Source organism: Mauremys mutica, unplaced genomic scaffold (genome assembly GCF_020497125.1).
Source record: "Mauremys mutica isolate MM-2020 ecotype Southern unplaced genomic scaffold, ASM2049712v1 Super-Scaffold_100095, whole genome shotgun sequence".
Taxonomy (NCBI): Eukaryota; Metazoa; Chordata; order Testudines; family Geoemydidae; genus Mauremys; species Mauremys mutica.
In genome coordinates, this window is record NW_025423264.1 from 1163229 (window position 1) to 1181359 (window position 18131).

The window sequence follows — 18131 nt, forward strand, 5'->3', positions numbered from 1 at the left end:
CCCCCATTTCTGGGATCCCCTCCAAACACTGTCCAACTCCCCTGCTCGCAGGATCCCTCCCCATTCTTTTCATTTCCTGCCTCCCCTCTGAGCAAAAGCTCTGGACTGTGCCCATGCTGGGAATTGAACCCAGGCCACCTGGATGAAAACCAGGAATCCTGAGCACTAGACCATATAGGACTTGCATAGTCACATAACCATTTACACATTCACTAACATATTCACACATTCACATTCATTAAAATTTAAAAGTAGCCATTCAAAAAACTTCAAAAACAGACTTCAAAGAGAAATAGCAGAGTTACAATTTATTTGCAAAGTTCACACCATTAATTTGAGCTTGAATAGGGACTGGGCGTGGCTGGCTCACTACAAAAACAATTTTCCCTCTCTTGGTATTGACACCTCCCCATCAATTATTGCGAGTGGACCACATCCACCCTGACTGAATTAGGCCTTGGCTACACTTGCAAATTTGCAGGGCTGCAGCAGGGTGTGAAAACACACCCTCTCCAGTGCTGCAAATTGCAGCGCTGCAAAGCGCCAGTGTAGTCAAAGCCCCAGCGCTGGGAGCGCGGCTCCCAGCGCTGTCCGTTATTCCCCACAGGGAGGTGGAGTACGGACAGCGCTGGGAGAGCTCTCTCCCAGCGCTGGCGCTTTGACTACACTTAGCGCTTCAAAGCACGGCAGCACTTTGAAGTGTAAGTGTAGCCAAAGCGTTAGCCTTCAAACACTGGTTCTCCCCTTGTAAGGTAACTCCCTTCACTTCATGTTCCAATATATATTTATGCCTGTATCTGCAATTTTCACTCCATGCATCTGAAGAAGTGTGTTTTTGACCTATGAACGCTTATGCCCAAATAAATCTCTTAGTCCTTATGGTGCCACCAGACTCCTCGCTGTTTTTGTGAAATAAAAGCAAAACACATTCTAAGCTGATCTTAACTCTTTCAGTGCCCTTACAAACTTAGATGCTTCTCACCACAGTCTGGCTGGTTGCTTTTCAGCCAGGCTCTCCCGTTTCATCAGCTCTTCAGTCACTTGGTGTGGTGGTGGAGGTGGAAGAGAGAGGAAAAGCATGGCAAATGTCTCTCTCTTTTATCATGTCCTTTCTTCCCCATTGGCTTTGTGGCCCTCTTCAGAGTCAGGTGAGCATCACTGCGTCTCTCCAAGCAAGGCTGAGCAATTCCCCGTGTGTGGCCTCATGCAGGTGACGGCTGATTCCCCCAACTTACAACATAGTGACAACCATACTGCACAATTCTCATAACTTCATATGCATGAATGGTATACATAGATGGGTAGAGAAATGACTTGCAGCAGATCATATCCTTTCCCCTGATACCTTACAAGTCATGCTCTATATGTAAGATCACAATTATATGAAAATTAGGAATATGGGGGTTACAGCCGCTCCCCCAAAGGTCTAGAATGTCACACTGAGATTCTATTTTCATTTATGTAACCAACTTTGACCTCTCTGCCTAACACTTATAATCACTTACAATCTATCTTTCTGTAGTTAATAAACTTATTTTAATGTTTTACACTGACTTGTGAAATTGTCCAAAGTGCTTGGGAAAGCTGCTCAGATTAAAAAGGCTGGTGCATATTCACTTTCTTTTTGAGGAAGTGGTGAATTAATTAATGAGCTTGCACTTTTCAAGAGGTTTTGAGCAGTGTAAGATGGTACATTTCTGAGGTGCAAGGCTGAGGGCTGGGGAGATATGCTGGTGTCTCTCTATGTATAATTGAGGAGTGGCTTATAGAGCATTCATGCAACTTAGTTGGGTGCATTGCTGCATGTTGTTGGCTGAGTGATCACAGCACACGGAGGGGGTTTTGCTGCTTGTCACTAGTGCAGCATTGTAAGACACAGCCCAGGCTGGAGAGATAAGAGAACAGAGCAGTTCCACAGTTTGGGATTGTACCCCGCGGATCCCACCACACAGAGATCCTGCTGTGACCAGCCGTGGTAATACTGTGCTTAGTGCTCTGCCTTGTAGCTTCAACAACTGCACATGCAAGATGAGTTACAGTGACCTTAACCTTGTTTCCATGTTTATCCAAAGCCTCCTTTTGACAGTTGTCAGCAAAAAGACCCGTTTCTTTTGCAAGCATTTGTATAGCTAGCCAGAGTCGGGCTTCTCCATTAACAAAAAAGATTGACCAAAAGGGGACAAGAGGAGGCACGTTCAGCAAGGCAGCACTGGATGCTGGATCCTGAATCTGCTCTTTATCCAGCAGCTCTCTTGGCAAGCTCTGCCATGGTGCCACGTTCTGGGACTTCTCCCCAAACTGCTCCATTTTTCATCAACAATAACATGAAAGGTGAAAGGACAGTCATTCTCCATTTCCTGCAAGCCCTGCAGAGAACCCTGTAGAAGGGGCTCTGTGCACAGATATCCCCAGCGAATTGCATGGGTGCCCAACACAGCCTCTCCTGACACAACATATTGCAGCCGGAGCAACCTCCTTGCCAATGCCAATAGCCTTTTGATCAACTCCAGACTGAGGATTTGATTCTCTCCAATGCTCTGCTGGAAAGAAGCCTTTTCCTTCACAAGCAATTACTTGGATCGTAAAGGGAGGTCTCTTCTGTTTCCTAGAAGGACACAGGAAAATGTGAGCAGAGGAGACAACAGCTATAAAACAAGGCACCACTGGGAGTTGAACCCGGGATCTCCTGCTTACTAGACAGGTGCTTTAGCCTACTAAGCCATGGTGCCTTCCCCAAGAGGACATTTGCAACCACTACACTTGATGGTCCAAAACTACACCTTCAAATTCCAAAGTAAAACTGTTCCCCATTTCCCTCAAGACTTGCAGACCTTGAGCAGGCTGGCTCAGTGCACAGAAAGCCACAGTTGAGCTGACAGAGGGCTTCTAACATGCGCTTCTCCCACCAGCTGCTGTGATCAGATACTGATTAGTGCTCTGTGTTTCAGTCACAGCAGCTTCAGCTCAACTCTGAGTCATGGTAACCTTTCCATCAGCTCCAGACTTGCCATTTAACACTTTCCAAGACTTAGCTGCAAGGAAGGGTCTTTGTGTCTTGAAAAAGCACTTACAAGGATTGTGCAGTGAGGTCTTTTCCTTTCATGAGAAGAAATAAAAGAAAGGAGCTTGACAGAAAAGCCAGGTTCAGCAAGGAGGAACTGGCAGGCCAAGCCAGGATCTCCTGGTGAGTAGGAAGGCTCTTCAGCCAGCTCTTCCCAAAGATCACTATCCAGAGGCCACTTCCCACAGAGACTGATTATGGTTACAGACCCATCCTGAAATTGGAGCAGGATATTTTAAAGCTTATTCTCACAGTAAAGCAACACAATTCAGCCATGTCGGCACAGAGGAGAAAGCACTCCGTCATTTCACAGTTATTGCTACTGATCTCACTGACAAACTTCCTTTTCCCCGGGCTGCTCCCAGCACTTTAGGGAGTTTTTCCTCTTCTCCCTTCCAGCTGTGGTGATGGGACTGCAGCAGCTCCCCAGATGGCCAGCTTTGCTCTTTCACTTACATCCTTCACTTCTTTGGCTGAAGCTGTGTTTGCCACCAGTTTAATCCATAGCTGAGACCTCAGGTACCAGCAGCTAGTTCCAAAGGCTCAATTCCCATCACCATCAGTGGGAGGTTATCCTGGGCTACAAGGGCTGCAGGATTTGGCCCATGGACAGTCAAGGTGCTACAGCAGCTACATTCTTACGTAGTGAGTTCTGCAGCCTATTACCAAACTGCTCTGCCATAGTCTGCAGGGGGCCTGACTTGCTGAGAATCTGGCAGAGGAGAGACCCTGGAGCAGAGAAGGAAAATGTCCTCAGCAGTCACAGCCGGCAGGCGCAGCAAAGACTGAGTATCAGACACACTTTTTCACCAGGACAGTAAATGTGCACAACCCCCTGATATATTCTCAATTCACGCCCCCTCCCAAGGAAGCCCTATTCTGCTCTATTACACTCTCATGGGATGAGAGGGAAGGTCCTCTCATGGGTAAATAACTGGTTACAAGGTAGGAATAAATGGTGAGTTTTCAAAATGGAGAGAGGTCAATAGTGGTGCCCCCCAGGGGGTCTGGGACAAGTGCTATTCAACATATTCATAAATGATCTGGAAAAAGTGGTAAACAGCGAGGTGGCAAAATTTACAGATGATCCAAAACTACTCAGGAAAGTTAAGTCCAAAGCAGCCTGAGAAGAGTTACTAAAAGAGCTCACAAAACTGGGTGAAAGGGCAACAAAATGGCAGATTTGTTGATAAATGCAAAGTGATGCACATTGGAAAACATAATCCCAACTATACATATAAAATGACGAGGCCAAAAATAGCTGTTGCCACTCAAGAGAGATCTTGGAGTCACTGTGGATAGTTCTCTGAAAACATCCACTCAGTGTGCAACGACGGGCAAAAAAGCAAAGAGAATCTTGGGAATCATTGAGGCTTCTCGGGACAAAACATAGTGGTGGTAGTAGCCACTTTACCTGACCCTCTTGTATAATTTAATTACCAAACGTCTATCAAATGTGACTGCACAGAGCTGCACATACAGTTACGTACAGTTACATTCACTGAAAGTGAGCAACTGTCCCCAGAACTCACTGACGGGAGCCTTAAAGTATCTGCCAGTGGCACAGGTACTTTTTAAATACCGAGACGTGCAGTGGCACATCTTTCATGGGAAGCGGCTGGCGTGTGCATGGCCGGTGTATGCAGAGCAAAGGTTGCCCACGGGCGCTGTGTTAGGCTCTGGCACCGCATGAGACAATGGACCACTTTCTGGTAGCTGTTTTTTTTCCCCAACAGGTGTGGGGACTTCTGGCTACATGATGGTGGCTGCCAGACTCAGTTGGACAGGATTCTTCTCAGCTCACCTGAGGCTTGTTCCTGGACAAACGAGGGCAACCACAGGGCGCCAGCAGAACCAGCTGCAGCAAGGGCGCCCTACGCAGGGGCCGCTGTATAGCGGGCGGGTGTCACGGGACACACTGCGCCTGCTCAATGTCAGAAAATCCCCTTCAGACTAAACCAGTTTGTTTCTCGAAATCAAAACAAGTGGGATGAAAGTTCTTTGCAAAAATATTTTGTTGCAAAACAAAAGCATCTCCTGATTGTCACAGTGTGTTAAATTGTCTCGTCACACACAAAGAGGAGACACTTAGACCACAAACATTAGATAAGATGCTTCAGTCTGAGCTAAGTAGTTGCTGCTCTTAACAATTTCAAAATAAAAATCAAATAGACTATTTCAGCTATTCTAATATGTCATAATCTGCTCTGAGTAAACGTGATAGGACACCTCATATTATGCACTACTCCTAGTGACACTCTCCAATGGATCCTCATCCTCCACCCACCATGAGGTAGGTAGGAGCGGATCATTATTATCCCTACTTGAAAGAGGGAGAAGCTAAGGCTGAGAAAGGAGAATTGACTTGTCTTAGGTCACACAGCCAGCCAGGGGCAGAGTTGGAAATAGGACCCAAGAGCCTTGATTTTCAAACTAACCATCAGATCTTGAATTTCAAACATTGAATGACTTGAGTAAAGTGCTCTCCGATGAGCTCCAGACCAACAACAGTGCCCAGTAATTATTCAGCATGTATTTTAGGAGAACTGCAATGTTAGAGAGAATCATGAACTGTTCAGAGACCATTAATACAGCGAAGCAGCAAAATTTGTCAAACATATGACTAGTTATGACTTATTTACTTGGTCTTAAAAGAGAACAACAAGGACCTGAGTCTCCTCCCTGTCAATAACCCCCTGCTCAGCCAATCAGGGTAGAGACTGAGGATGGGAGGCTGAGGGTTCTCACCAGAGAGCCCAAAGGATGGCCCAGGTCACTGCCCGAGCACTATTTCAGCCCCACATTTTTGGGTGGACCTCCCACAGTGGGAGCTGCCACTCCACACACACACACACACACACACACACACACACACACACACACACACACACACACACACACACACACACACACACACACACACACACACACACACACACACACACACACACACACACACCCCCCTCCTGGTGTTGGGAGGGGAACAGGTGAAAGGACAAAAGAAGCAAGAGACGAAGAGAAAGGAGGGGGGGAGGGATGCAGGAAAAGGTGAAATAAAAAGGACAAACAATAATGTCCCCAGTGGTTCTAAGGGACAAAATCCCAGGTGCGGAATAAAATTCTGCCTCCTTAAGCTCGTGTTTTCCATGCCTAGAATTCAACTGTCACCGGATGGATCAGACTGAACAGGTTTCAAACCTCGAGGAGGCTCTTACCTTCTAAACAGGGACGGCTGTTTTCTAGTAAAATAACTAAAAGGGAAGGAGAAAACTCGAAAGAGGTTCCTCCTGGCGCTGACGTCCGTGAACCTGAATACGCTCTCAGTCCTCAAAGAGAGACCTGGAGAAGGAGACTTGCTGAAGCAAAGCCACAGGGGTCTCTGAGGTTTCCCTGGCCCCTCGCCCCTGTCCTGCCTGGCTGATGTCAGCATCTTTCTGTGAGGTCACCACCTCCCCACCAATAGTCTTTGACCAATAGTCTGAGGTCCTGCAAAAGGCCTTTGTGATGTCACTGCCACACCCCTCCCTTGCTGTGCTAATGTCCTGCCCCTGGCCAGGCACTTTGGAGGTTTGAGCTACTCCCTGTGGATCACCCCACTCAAGGAGCGTTCGTTCTAGGAAGCAAGCTGGCTAGACAGGAAAACATCAGACGCTGCTCCCAATGCTACACTCAGTTTTTCAGAAATTACTCAACTTTATGGCCAGAAGAGACCATTAGAGCATCTAATCTGACCCCCTGCATATCACAGGCCTCCTGTATGACACAATAGCTACTTTTGGGGCAAACACATTCCAGAAAGGCATCTAGTCTTCATTAAATGACATCAGGAGATGGCAAATCCACCACTTTCCTTGGTAGCTTGTTCCTGTGGCAAATCATCCTCGCTGTTGAATATTTGTATCTTATTTGTAATATGAATTTGTCTCTTTTCACCTTCTAGCCATTGGGTCTTGTTATGCCTTTCTCTGCTAAATTAAAGAGCCCTTTCATATCCAATCTTTTCTGTCCATTAAGGCCCTTCAACACTTCAGTGAATTCACCTTTCAATCTTCTTTTGATAAGCTAAACAGGTTGAGCTCATTCAATAGCTCACTAGAAGGCATTTTTCTCCAGCCCTCAGAACATTTGGTGGCTCTTTGGTCATCAGATTCCTGAACTGTAGCTTTTTCTTCTGCACAGCATAGCTCCTGGAGAAGAGGGATCTGCAAATGTACATTCATATGATACCTTTGTTTAATTGATGAAAACATAAACTAGACACTTAGAGGATTGGAACTGATTTCAGCTGATGGACAGCTTTGCTAGGTTTTTATGCATTTGAACAGCGAAATGTTGAGTGTTTACATCCATATCAAGCACCCCCGTATATTGGAGCTCCTGAACATAATGGAGAATGGAAATGAAAATGTTTTCCTTTTAAAAAAAAAAAAGAAAAAAGGTTATAAGAGATCACAGGGGTTTGAACCAAGGACTACTTCTTTGGCAGTCAAGCACTCTACCACTGAGCTATACCCCCATAACAACAATAGAATGGAATTGTGATTTCCAGGACTTTGAAGGACAGACCCTGCTTCATCGAGGTCCTTTGCCATTCCCAGACCACAGGTGGTTTTAAAAATGGGGTTTGATTAAACTTCTTAAATGTGGTAAACACCACAGCTTGCGCACCCACCAATATAGCTTCTCCCACTGACATAGCTGCCACCTCTTGGGAAGTGGATTAACTGCACCCACAGGAAAACTCTCTCCCCTCAGCATAGAGCAGTGGTTCTCAAGCTGTGGGTCAGGACCCCAAAGTGGGTCATAACCCTGTTTTAATGGGGTCGCCAGGGCTGGCATTAGACTTGTTGGGGCATGGGGCTGAAGCCAAAAGTCTGAGCCCCACCACCCAGGGCTGAATCCCTCAAGCTCTGGTTTTGCCCTCCCCCAACTGGGGCAGGGCTCAGGCTTTGTCTCCTCTGCCTCTGCTCAGTGTGGAGGGGCTTGGTCCCTCTTTCCAGGGCCATGTAGTAAGGTTTTTTTTGGCAGAAGGGGGTTACAGTGAAAGGAAGTTTGAGAAACCCTGGCATAGAGCCTCTGAATATGTCTAGACTTGGCTCCCAGTGGCACTGTGGATGATCAGACACTGAAAGTACAGCCAGGGAGACACCACACGCCAGCCTTGTCTAGCAGGCAAGAATCAAACCTCCACAGAAAAACGCCTGTTGCTTTTTAACCCATCTCCCTAAGCCCTCAGCCACCACCCCTTAACAAAGGGGCTTTTCTACGCTATGGTTCTGGTCTCACTGAAGGGTCATTTCCAATTGTTTGCTCAGACCAGCATTAGGGAAAATGGTGCCCTGGGCAAAGCTTGTACTTTGGCACTTCCCCATTGCCCCTGGACGATCCCCACTCCCCCTTTACCGCTAGCTCCTGCACTCCCAGCCCTTGCACCTCCTTCACCCCTAACTCCTGCCCCTCCTGTGCCCCCTTTGCCCTTAACTCCCTGGGCCACCAGCCATTGCCCCTCTCCTGCAGCCCCTTCACATGGCTCCAGCACTGGGGGCCCTGCACTTGTTCTCCCTTTCCCTGGGCTTTGGCATCACTAGCCCCTGATTAGCGAGTAGGGTTCAGTGGTTCCCAAAATGTGGGGCATGACTCCTAGGGGGACACAGAGGAACATTCATGGGGGCACCTCAGGGCCTGAGCCAGCCCCCATGGAGGGAGCAGCACTCAGCCCCACTCTGCCCCAGCTCTTCCCCAACCCCACCCTCAGCCTGGGGCTCTGGCTCCCACCTCAGCCTTGACCCCCTTACCTCTGTCTGCACCCCTCTCCCCAGCAAGCAACAGACCCACTCCCAGCCCCGATTCTTGACCACGGCTTCCGAGGGGCCACAGCCATGGATGAGGGCGCAGTGTGAAATGTTTGGGGACCACTGGTTTAGGGTGATGTTCTCAATCACTTCTACAAAGTCCAATAAAAGCTATTCCTCACCCACCTCTCCATCAGGACGGACTAGGTATGTTCTGCTGCCCTTCACTCATGCAGGAAGGATAATAACATTTCATTCCACTCAATCCTAAAGTGATTTGTAACCCGCAACCATCCAAAACTGGTCATTTTGGGAAAGTGGCTCCATCATGCTGCATAGCTAGGCAGAGTAGGTGTGTCTGTGCAAACACGGTCTGTTCCTGAACTCTTTCCCCCAGCTCCTCACTAGATGTGAGGGGGGAGCTCATTCAGCCCCTGCTTACGCTTAGTATTTAAAAACTCCTTAGTGTCCCTAGCTGTGCTGACCTCAGATTTCTCCTCCTGTCTCTTTCATAACAGCTCAGTCCATTGTGCTCTGCATGGGTGGGTTTGAAACCCATCTTCATTGGATGTGTTTAGTCTTTACCTTGCCTTTATAAACAACCCTCCCCTCTTTGATACAGTAATAGCTCAAGCAATGTTGCTTCCTGCAAACAAAAACCTTCTAAAAACTCAGACCACTGCTGTGATGGAGTAGGGGCTGTCTGTGTGGGGGATGGGAGAGCAAGGGAGGATTTTAGGTGAGATGCAGGTATTCAGCCTGTAACATGAGCTAGGCCTGGGGGAGGGGAGGTGACACCTCTGCTCAGGGGCTAGACAAAGGAAAGGGGCTGAGGGGGAGGGTTGAGTCAGTCTTTGGTTTTGGGAGCTGGGTGGTGGGTTTTCAGGGGATCCTAGGCTGGGATCCAAGCACCCTGAACCCCCCAGAAAGGCCAGATCGAGGGGTCCTGGCTCTGAACACAAGCTGGGCTGTATCCTGTGTTCCTGTTGTTCAATAAACCTTCTGTTTTACTGGCTGGCTGAGAGTCACTGTGAGTTCAGGAAAAGGGGTGCAGGGCCGGATTCCCCCACACTCCGTGACAACTGCCCCGCCCTTTGAAAAAAAAAGTCTAAATCCCAGATTTCTTAAAAAAAAATTCTCTAGTGCTGTATTTCTTAGTTTTTAATCTCAAAAGGTAACATCCTCATCATCTCCCCCAAACACCCTGGGACCTGCCCAAATTATTAAAATATCCTCAACCCGAGCAAGGCCACAACAGTGAACCAGAGCTAGTGTCTAGGCCAAGCTGTTCTGAAGAAGGCAACTCAAACATTTTCTCCCTGCTTCCCTTGGCAAGGTCTGACGGAGAAAACAAAATTCCCCAAACTGAAAATTTTCTGCTGAAAAACCAATACTAGTCTGTTTGGGGACTTTGGTTTGAATGTATTGTTATTATTCTCTTCTGATTTCTGAATCAGTTCAGTCTTTGTCCTCCAGGTGTGTTTCCAGCTGCTGAATTGTGGGGGAGAGAGGCCAAGTCATGATGTCTCTTTCCCTCTTTCATAGTTTCTTCCAACTTGCTAGGAAGCTCCTTTGCTATGATGTGAGTCAAGCACTGTCCATTGTCTCTGTGCTATCTCGGAGAAGCCTGCATTGTACACGGTTCCTGGGCTAGTCCTTGGGAGTGTGGATCCCTTCAATGGGCCAGCAGTGAGTCTGGCTCCTCCCTTGTCGCACCTGAAAGGCTGGTGGGGGGCATTTCCCAATCTCATAACATATCTCAGTAACACACACAGAGCAAAACTTCATAACTTCCCAACCAATGCGAGCACACACAATCCAACATGATATTAATGTTCAACAGATCAAGACTTTTGAAATGATACCTCACCAGGCAGACTTTGTACAAACCATCTCATCATTATATGAGAGTGGTGAATATGGGGCTTCCAGGTGCTGCTCTGAGCACAGCCTGCCACACCTGGGCTGACATTGCAGTGGAGACGTACCCTTAGAGTCCATCTCTCCTGGGATAAAGATGGCAGCAGGGCTGGCCTGGGTCATCTGACTTGGGCTCCTGGACGTAAAGCTGAGGGGCTAAAAACTGTGGTGCAGATATTTGTGTTCACACTGAAGCCTGGGTTCAGAAACCCTCCCCCCGCATGGGGCCTCAGAGGTTGGGCTCAAGCCCGTTTGTCTGCATTGTAATTTTATAGTCTTGCAGCCCAAGCCCCATAACCCTGAGTCAGCTGACCCGGGCTTTGGGACAGGTGCCCTGGGTGTGTTAATCACAGTGTAAACTTAATGTTAGGATACGACTACAGTGGAATGAAACACCCATGGCTGGCCCATGTCATATTAACCAAGGTCATGTGGCTTCGGCTGTAAAGTTGCAGTGTCCGTGTCTGGGCTCAGGCTCAGTCCCCTGCTCTAGGAGCCCAGAAGGGTGGGAGGGAGTTTAGCGAGTGGAAATGGTGAAACCGTATTGAGGGGACTGGACCACTGACCTATCAGCTCTTAACACCCAAACTTTCAGTAACTCTATTGTCAGTGCCTGTGAATGTAATTCAAACCATAAGAAAAGCCACACTGGGCCAGACCAATAGTCCAGCTAGCTCTGAATTTTGTCTTCTGACAGTAGCCAATACCAGGTGCCCCAAAAGCCTCTCCCAAAGGCACCCCTGGGAGTTGAACCCAGGATCGCCTGTTTACAAAACACAGGTTTTAACCAGCTAAGCCATGGTGCCTGCTGTTACTTAAAGCATCGTGTCTGCCCACACCTGACTCTCTGCCAATCCCCACTGGGCCCTGAGAAGCTTTGCTCGTGTTTGGATTCTGTAAAGCAGAGGAGCAGAGGAAGTTTTACTCCCGCGGTGCGTGAGTGATTCTTTGCACAGGTCTACGCTACAAAATTAGGTCGGTGTAATTACATTACTTAGGGGTTTAAAAAATTTACATCCCCCCCCAAGCAATGCAGTTATATCAACTCAGCCCCAGTGCAGACAGCAGCTCAGCTGTCAGAACTTTCTGGAGCTATGAAAGGGGAGGGGCCCAGCCTCTGTAGCAGGAATGCAGGGCAGGTGAGTTCACGGCAGGCATTGTGGGATACTGGTGGAGGCCAGTTATGGTGATGTAATGACCAGCAGCATTTACACTGACAATTTGTCACTTTAAGTTTGCTGCAAAAAGCTCTAGGCCTCTTATCGAGGTGGTTTTATTTTGTCACCAAAACAGGGCAGTTTTGTCGCCAGACGTGGCATTGCAGTGTGTGCACCAGCCAAAATCTGCCGACCGAGGGAGCGTTGTGTTTTTTTCACATACCTGAGCAATATAATTCTGCTGAAATAACTTTGTAGTGCAGACCTGGCCAAATATTCACACACACACACACACACACACAGCTTGCAAGGAAAACCTCACCTGCTCCTCTGCTTTGCAGAATCCAAACACAAGCAAAGCTTGTCAGGCCCCAGTGGGGATGGCAGGGAGTCAGGTGTGGGCAGATATGACATCTTAGTCATAGGTAGGCACCATGGCTTAGCTGGCTAAAGCACTTGTCTTGTTGGGGCACCTGGTATTGGCTACTGTCAGAGGACAAAATATGGAGCTAGATGGACCTTTGGTCTAGCCCAGGGTGGCTGTTTTTATGGTTTAAATTACACTCACAGGCACTGATAATAGAGTTACTGAAAGTTTGGGAGTTAAGAGCTGATAGGTCAGTGGTCCAGTCCCCTCAATGCGGTTTCACCATTTCCACTCGCTAAACTCCCTCCCGACCTTCTGGGCTCCAAGAACAGGGGACGGAGCCTGAGCTCAGACACGGACACTGCAACTTTACAGCCAAAGCCGCATGACCTTGCCAACTACAGAACCAGTTTTTCCTCCCTTGGTGTTCACACCTCAGCTGCTAGAACAGGGCCTCGTCCTCCCTGATTGAACTAACCTCGTTATCTCTAGCTTGCTTCTTGCTTGCATATATATACCTGCCCCATGGAAATTTCCATCACTTGCATCCGACGAAGTGGGTATTCACCCACGAAAGCTCATGCTGCGAAACGTCTGTTAGTCTGTAAGGTGCCACAGGATTCTTTGCTGCTTCCATTAGATAATTAGTCTCACGGTTAAAAAATGGTCATTTCCAGTTGGGATTTTCTGACATCGACTGCAAGCCAAGGGGTCTTGTTCAATCTTTGTCTGGTGAATTAAAGAACCCTTCAAATCACATATCCCCCCTCTGGGCATTTGTAAAACGTATTTAAAACAGTGATTAAATCGCCTCTTAACCTCCAGTCAATGAAATCAATTGAGCTTCTTCAGTCTCTCGCTGTAGACATTTCCCTTGTTTTTAAAGGCAAAAATCCTGATCTTTCCAGTGGGAGCTGCTGCTTCAATGTTCAGTTTGGGGAGGGATTTGGCTGCACTCAGAGATCTGCCCGCGGTTAGAATCTGCGATCCGAAGGGTCGAACGCAAACAGCGTTTAGATGCGACCGTCAGTGCCGCCCCCGTGTGGCCAAAGTTCAGAACTGACCAGCAGAGTTTACAGCTGGAGCCTGGGACGCTCCTGAACAAATTGGGCACGAAGCCTCTCGCGTGGGACCCTCGCTGTGCAGCAGGAGGCGGAGGGAAGCTGATTGTCAGGGCTCAGGGCAGCTCCCTGCCATGCTGAGCCGGTGTCTGTGCTAAGCTCGGCATCAATCAGGTGATTCTGGAAAGTTCGGGGTCCCCGGGCTCCCACAGGAGGGTGAAGCAGGTCACCCCTGGAGCAGGTTAAAGCTGCAGGGTGACAGTGGGGTTGCTGCCCCTGTGAACAGCTGCTGTAGCACCGCCTGGGCAGGACAGGGAGAGCCAGTTATACCCCCCCAGCCTGTATCGGGGGATGGGAGCACTCACACCCTGGGGACCCACCCACCAGAGATCTGCTGGGAGGGGAGAGTGGCACCCACACACCCAGGATCTTGTAGGGGGGGACAAGGGCATCCACACTCCGGGATCCTCTGCAGAGGGACGGACACCCACACATCCAGGATTCTGTATGGGGGGGCAGAGGTACCCGGACACCTGGGCGGGGGAAGGGGGCACCGAAACATCCAGGGTCTTACCTGGCAGGACAGCGGCACCTGCAGCTCGACATGAGACGGGGGCGGGGGGAGCAGGAGCATTTCCCAGTTCCAGGCTGTCCCCGTCTGGCCAAGGCACAGAGCTCACAAGCAGAGTTTAAAGCTCCAGCTGCCAGGCTGTGAAACAAGCCGGGCTCTGTGGCTGGTGCCTGTGATCCCAGTTCCTGGGGAGGCTGAGGCTGGCGGATCGCTTGAGCTCAGGAGTTCTAGGCTGCAGGGGGCTGTGCCGATCGGGTGTGCACAAGAGCAGGAAACAATAGGGGGAACCTGCTGCTCTCTCTGCCCTGGTCAGAGGGCTGTGCTAATTGGGTGTCCGCACTCAGTTCAGCATCAATATGGTGATCCTGGGGAAGCTTGGGGTCCCCAGGTTGTCTAAGGAGGGGTGAACCAGCCCAGGTCGGAAATGGAGCAGGTAAAAACTCCCATGCTGATCAATAGTGGGATCGCACCTGTGAATGGCCCCTGCAGTGTAGCCTGGGTGAGACACGGTCTCTTTTTATACAGACACCCCCCGCAGAGCCTGGAGGGGGGGATGGGAGCACCCACACGATGGGGATTCTGACTTGGGGGGAGGGACGCCCCCCTGCAACACGGATCTTGAAAAGCGGAACAGAGACACCCACAGTTCCCAGATGGGGGCAGGCAGGGGAAACCACACACTGGAGCTAGTTCATGGGGTGGGGGAGAGAGACACCCACCGGAGATCCTGGATGGGAGCACCCACATGATGGGGATCTTGAACTGGGAGGAGGGAAGCACCATGTACCAGAGGTTCTGAAGGGGGAACAGGGACACCAGGTGTCTTGCAGCAAGAGCTGCGGTCTTGATTTACACAGGGCAGTGATGGGGAATTAACCACGTCCCTTGCGGAGCTTGTTCCACTAGATGATTAGCCTCATTGTCAGGTCGGCTTTAGGAAGTGCGGGGCCCAATTCGAACAGTTTCGATGGGGCCCCGGCAGGGACGACTAAAACAAAGAAACACTTAAAAAAAACCCTTTCATTTCTTCCATGTATTATTTACTTTCCATGACCATATAAATAATAATAAAATTATCTATTACATACATTGCATCATATATTAATTAGCTGATTTGCACTTTCATATTAGGAAAATAATTTGTTTTGATTTTCTTCACTAATGTTTATTTTATTAAAATTTATAAAACATTTCCTTATTAATATAAAATTGCCTCCTCCTCCCCCGCCCCAGCGCCGCCCGGCCCCATGGAAACAAACCCTCCTTCCCCAGCTCTGCCCCATCAAAACAAGGTTCAGGGGCGGGGGCAGGAAGAAACGGCACATGGGGTGACCAGATCACAGCAGTAAAATAGGACCTGCCCCCTCCCTGCTCAGCCCCACCATCACACCCCTCTTCACCCCCTAGCCCCCCGCTGGCTTGCTGCGTCCCTCCTAGTCAGTCCTCCACCCACCACTCGCCTCCTTTCACCTCCTCCCTCCCCTGTCAGAAACCCCCGTGCCTGCCCATAGGCGGCAGGTTTGTATAATTTTTGGTGGGGCCCAAAATGGTGGTGCCCCCCCGCTCCCGCCCTGTAAGCCGATATAAAAAGAAGCTACAACGCGTCAGCGCCACAAGATTACAAGGGTCAATTAAAAGTGGAAAGTCAGAAGCAGCACTTGCCTACTTCAATATACGGTATTATATTTTGTTGCACCTGTTGTCACAAAGTGGGAATGTTCTTAATATTTTCTCTGAATACTGTGTGGGTGCCTCAGTTTCCCCTGCAAGATGCCAACTGAAGGTGTTGGGGACAAAGAGATCAGGTGGCCTCCTTGTCCAGAAGAGACACAGAGATCAGAGGAGGGAGTGTCAGTTTGGAGCTGGCTGGGGAAATGGGGAGAGACCCAGAACTTGGTTCTGGGCTCCCCACCCCACAAGATGGACCTGACGGAGGGGTTCTGTTTTCTGTACCAACAAGCTCTGTTTAAACTGTGTTCCCGTCATCTAATAAACCTTCTGTTTTACAGTCTGGCTGAGAGTCACATCTGACTGCGGAGTTGGGGTGCAGGGACCTCTGGTTGCCCCAGGACCCACCTGGGCAGACTCGCTGCGGAAAGCGCACGGTGTGGAAGGGCATGCTGAATGCTCCGAGGTCAGACCCAGGAAGGTATAAGCTTCTTGCCCTGGAGACAGTATGCTCCGAGAGAGGAGGCTCCCCCAGAGTCCTGACTGGCTTTGTATGGAGATGGGCGGGGTGGCATGCGATATCAGATCAGCTGAGACCGTGAGACCTCACGGGCAGCCTCCTGATCTCAGGCAGCATGGCAGCCGTGGAGCAGAGCAGAGCATGCAGACAGCTTGGAGACAGCCAAAGCGGGGAAGGGCTGCGTTGGTCTGGAAGAGGGAGTCGGTGGCTGTCTATCCTGGCGGAGGCAGGGTCGTTTTGCTGTATGCTGGGCCAGAGGCCAGGGAGTCTGCTAGAGTTGCTGAGCTGGGCCTGCTCCTGGCTTTGCTTGGGTTAGAGGAAAGTGGTGAAGATAAGAACGGCCCTCCTGGGTGAGACCGATGGTCCATCTAAGCCACTATCACGTCTTCTGACAGTAACCAATGCCAGGCGCTTCAGAGGCAATGGCCAGAGCAGGCAATTGTCTAGTGATCTATCCCTGCGTTGTCTTTTGAAGCTTGGTGCTTGTTTCAGGGGCTAACTCTCAGCCCAGACACACTCCAGGGAGGGAGCGTTGGTGTTTGTGCCGAGGAGCGTGGCTGGGACTCGGACCCCCTTCCCCAGCTCTGGGTAGCACGCCCCCCTCCCCCCCATTTCAGGCTGTGTTCTGCTTAAGGCCACAGAGCCCTTGCCTTTTTTTGCCCGGTGCCTGAGAGTCAGGCCAGCTGCGGGGAATTAGCTCAAGCGGCAGAGCGCTCGCTTTGCATGCGAGAGGTAGTGGGGGACGCTGCCCGCATTCTCCGAGCCGGTCAACTAAGGGCTCCTGATGAGCCTGGTGGACGGGAGAGCCGGCCATCTGACTTTTGGCCTGGCTGCCATAGCGGTCAGGCCGAAAAATCCAAAGCCATCCTCCCCAGGCCCACAGCCACCCAGGGGCTCCTCTGCACCATCTTGCCTCCACGAGTGCCACACTCTGACCAGCTGAACCAGGCAAGCCACGGGAAGCTTCTCAAGGTCTTTCCCTGGTGTGGGCTTGGATGCGAAAAGCACCTGGCCGTTCATCAGCTGTTGCAAGAAGTGTGCAGAGTAGGAGTAGCGATGGGGCTGTAGCTTTCCACAGCATCTCAATTTGGGCAGCTTTCCATTCCCCTTTTCTGTGTAATGTCCCTCCCACGGGTTTCACTTGCGGAGCTGTACGACTCTGGCAGGGTGGCCATTTACAAATCTTTTCCTTGCTTTTCTTTTTCACCTGGCCCCAGCATTAGGACCGTTTGGGTGTTTCAGTGTGTGTGTTTTCCCATTGGGAGGCATTTGGAAGTTTGGAAGGGGAGCCGAAAGAGGCGTCTTTTTCACAAGCAAGTTGGCTTTCTGCACAGGTAGGGCCCTTGGCCGTAAAGCTTAGCTCCGTCAGTGCGTCTGCATGGGGTTCCTCCAGTGCCTCAAGAGCCCGTGCTAAACTCTCGGTGTGGGCGTTTGGCTTGCGCCAGTCAGAGTGCCGTGCCTGCGTCTTCCCAGGGCCGGCTCCCGTGAGGTGCGCCTAACTTGGGAGGAAAGGGGTAGAAGAGGAAGCAAGTGAAGCTGACTTTGAGTGGTGGTGCCCCTGGGCGGAGTGGTCCTCCTGCTCCTTCCTGTCGGAGGTGTGGGCTTGGGGTGTGTGACGTTATTGATATAAATGGGGACCATATAGAACATGGGTTGCAACCAAGGTCCTGTAGTGGCACCAAACCTTAGGTAAAGGGGGTCATCTAAGGTGTCTAAGACCAGGTTAGGGGTTGCTGGTTATGATTATGCGGTCTGTATGTCTGTGTATCATTTTGTAGTTGAAGTTATAAGTATTGGCTCTGTACTGTCTGTATTTTGTATTATGCTCTGCCTCTGGGAAGTGTCCCAGACAAGCTGATGTCAGCCCTGCATAGCTGGCTTGATGGCCCATCAAGGGCCATCAGCTACACAATTGACCCATGGAGAGAAGGCAGACACGCCTTGTGACTCAGCAGAGTATGCAGAAACTTGTCCATGTGACTGCAAACTCCATTTTTGCTGTAAGTTTCCACCG

General features: G+C 49.9%; 1 non-coding gene across 1 annotated transcript; it reads right to left on the minus strand.

Moving 5' to 3' along the window:
- Positions 1-2655: 2655 nt before the first annotated feature.
- On the minus strand, positions 2656-2729 carry TRNAT-AGU. Its single transcript has one exon. It is a non-coding gene; the product is annotated as a tRNA-Thr (tRNA).
- Between the last annotated feature and the right edge of the window lie 15402 nt (positions 2730-18131).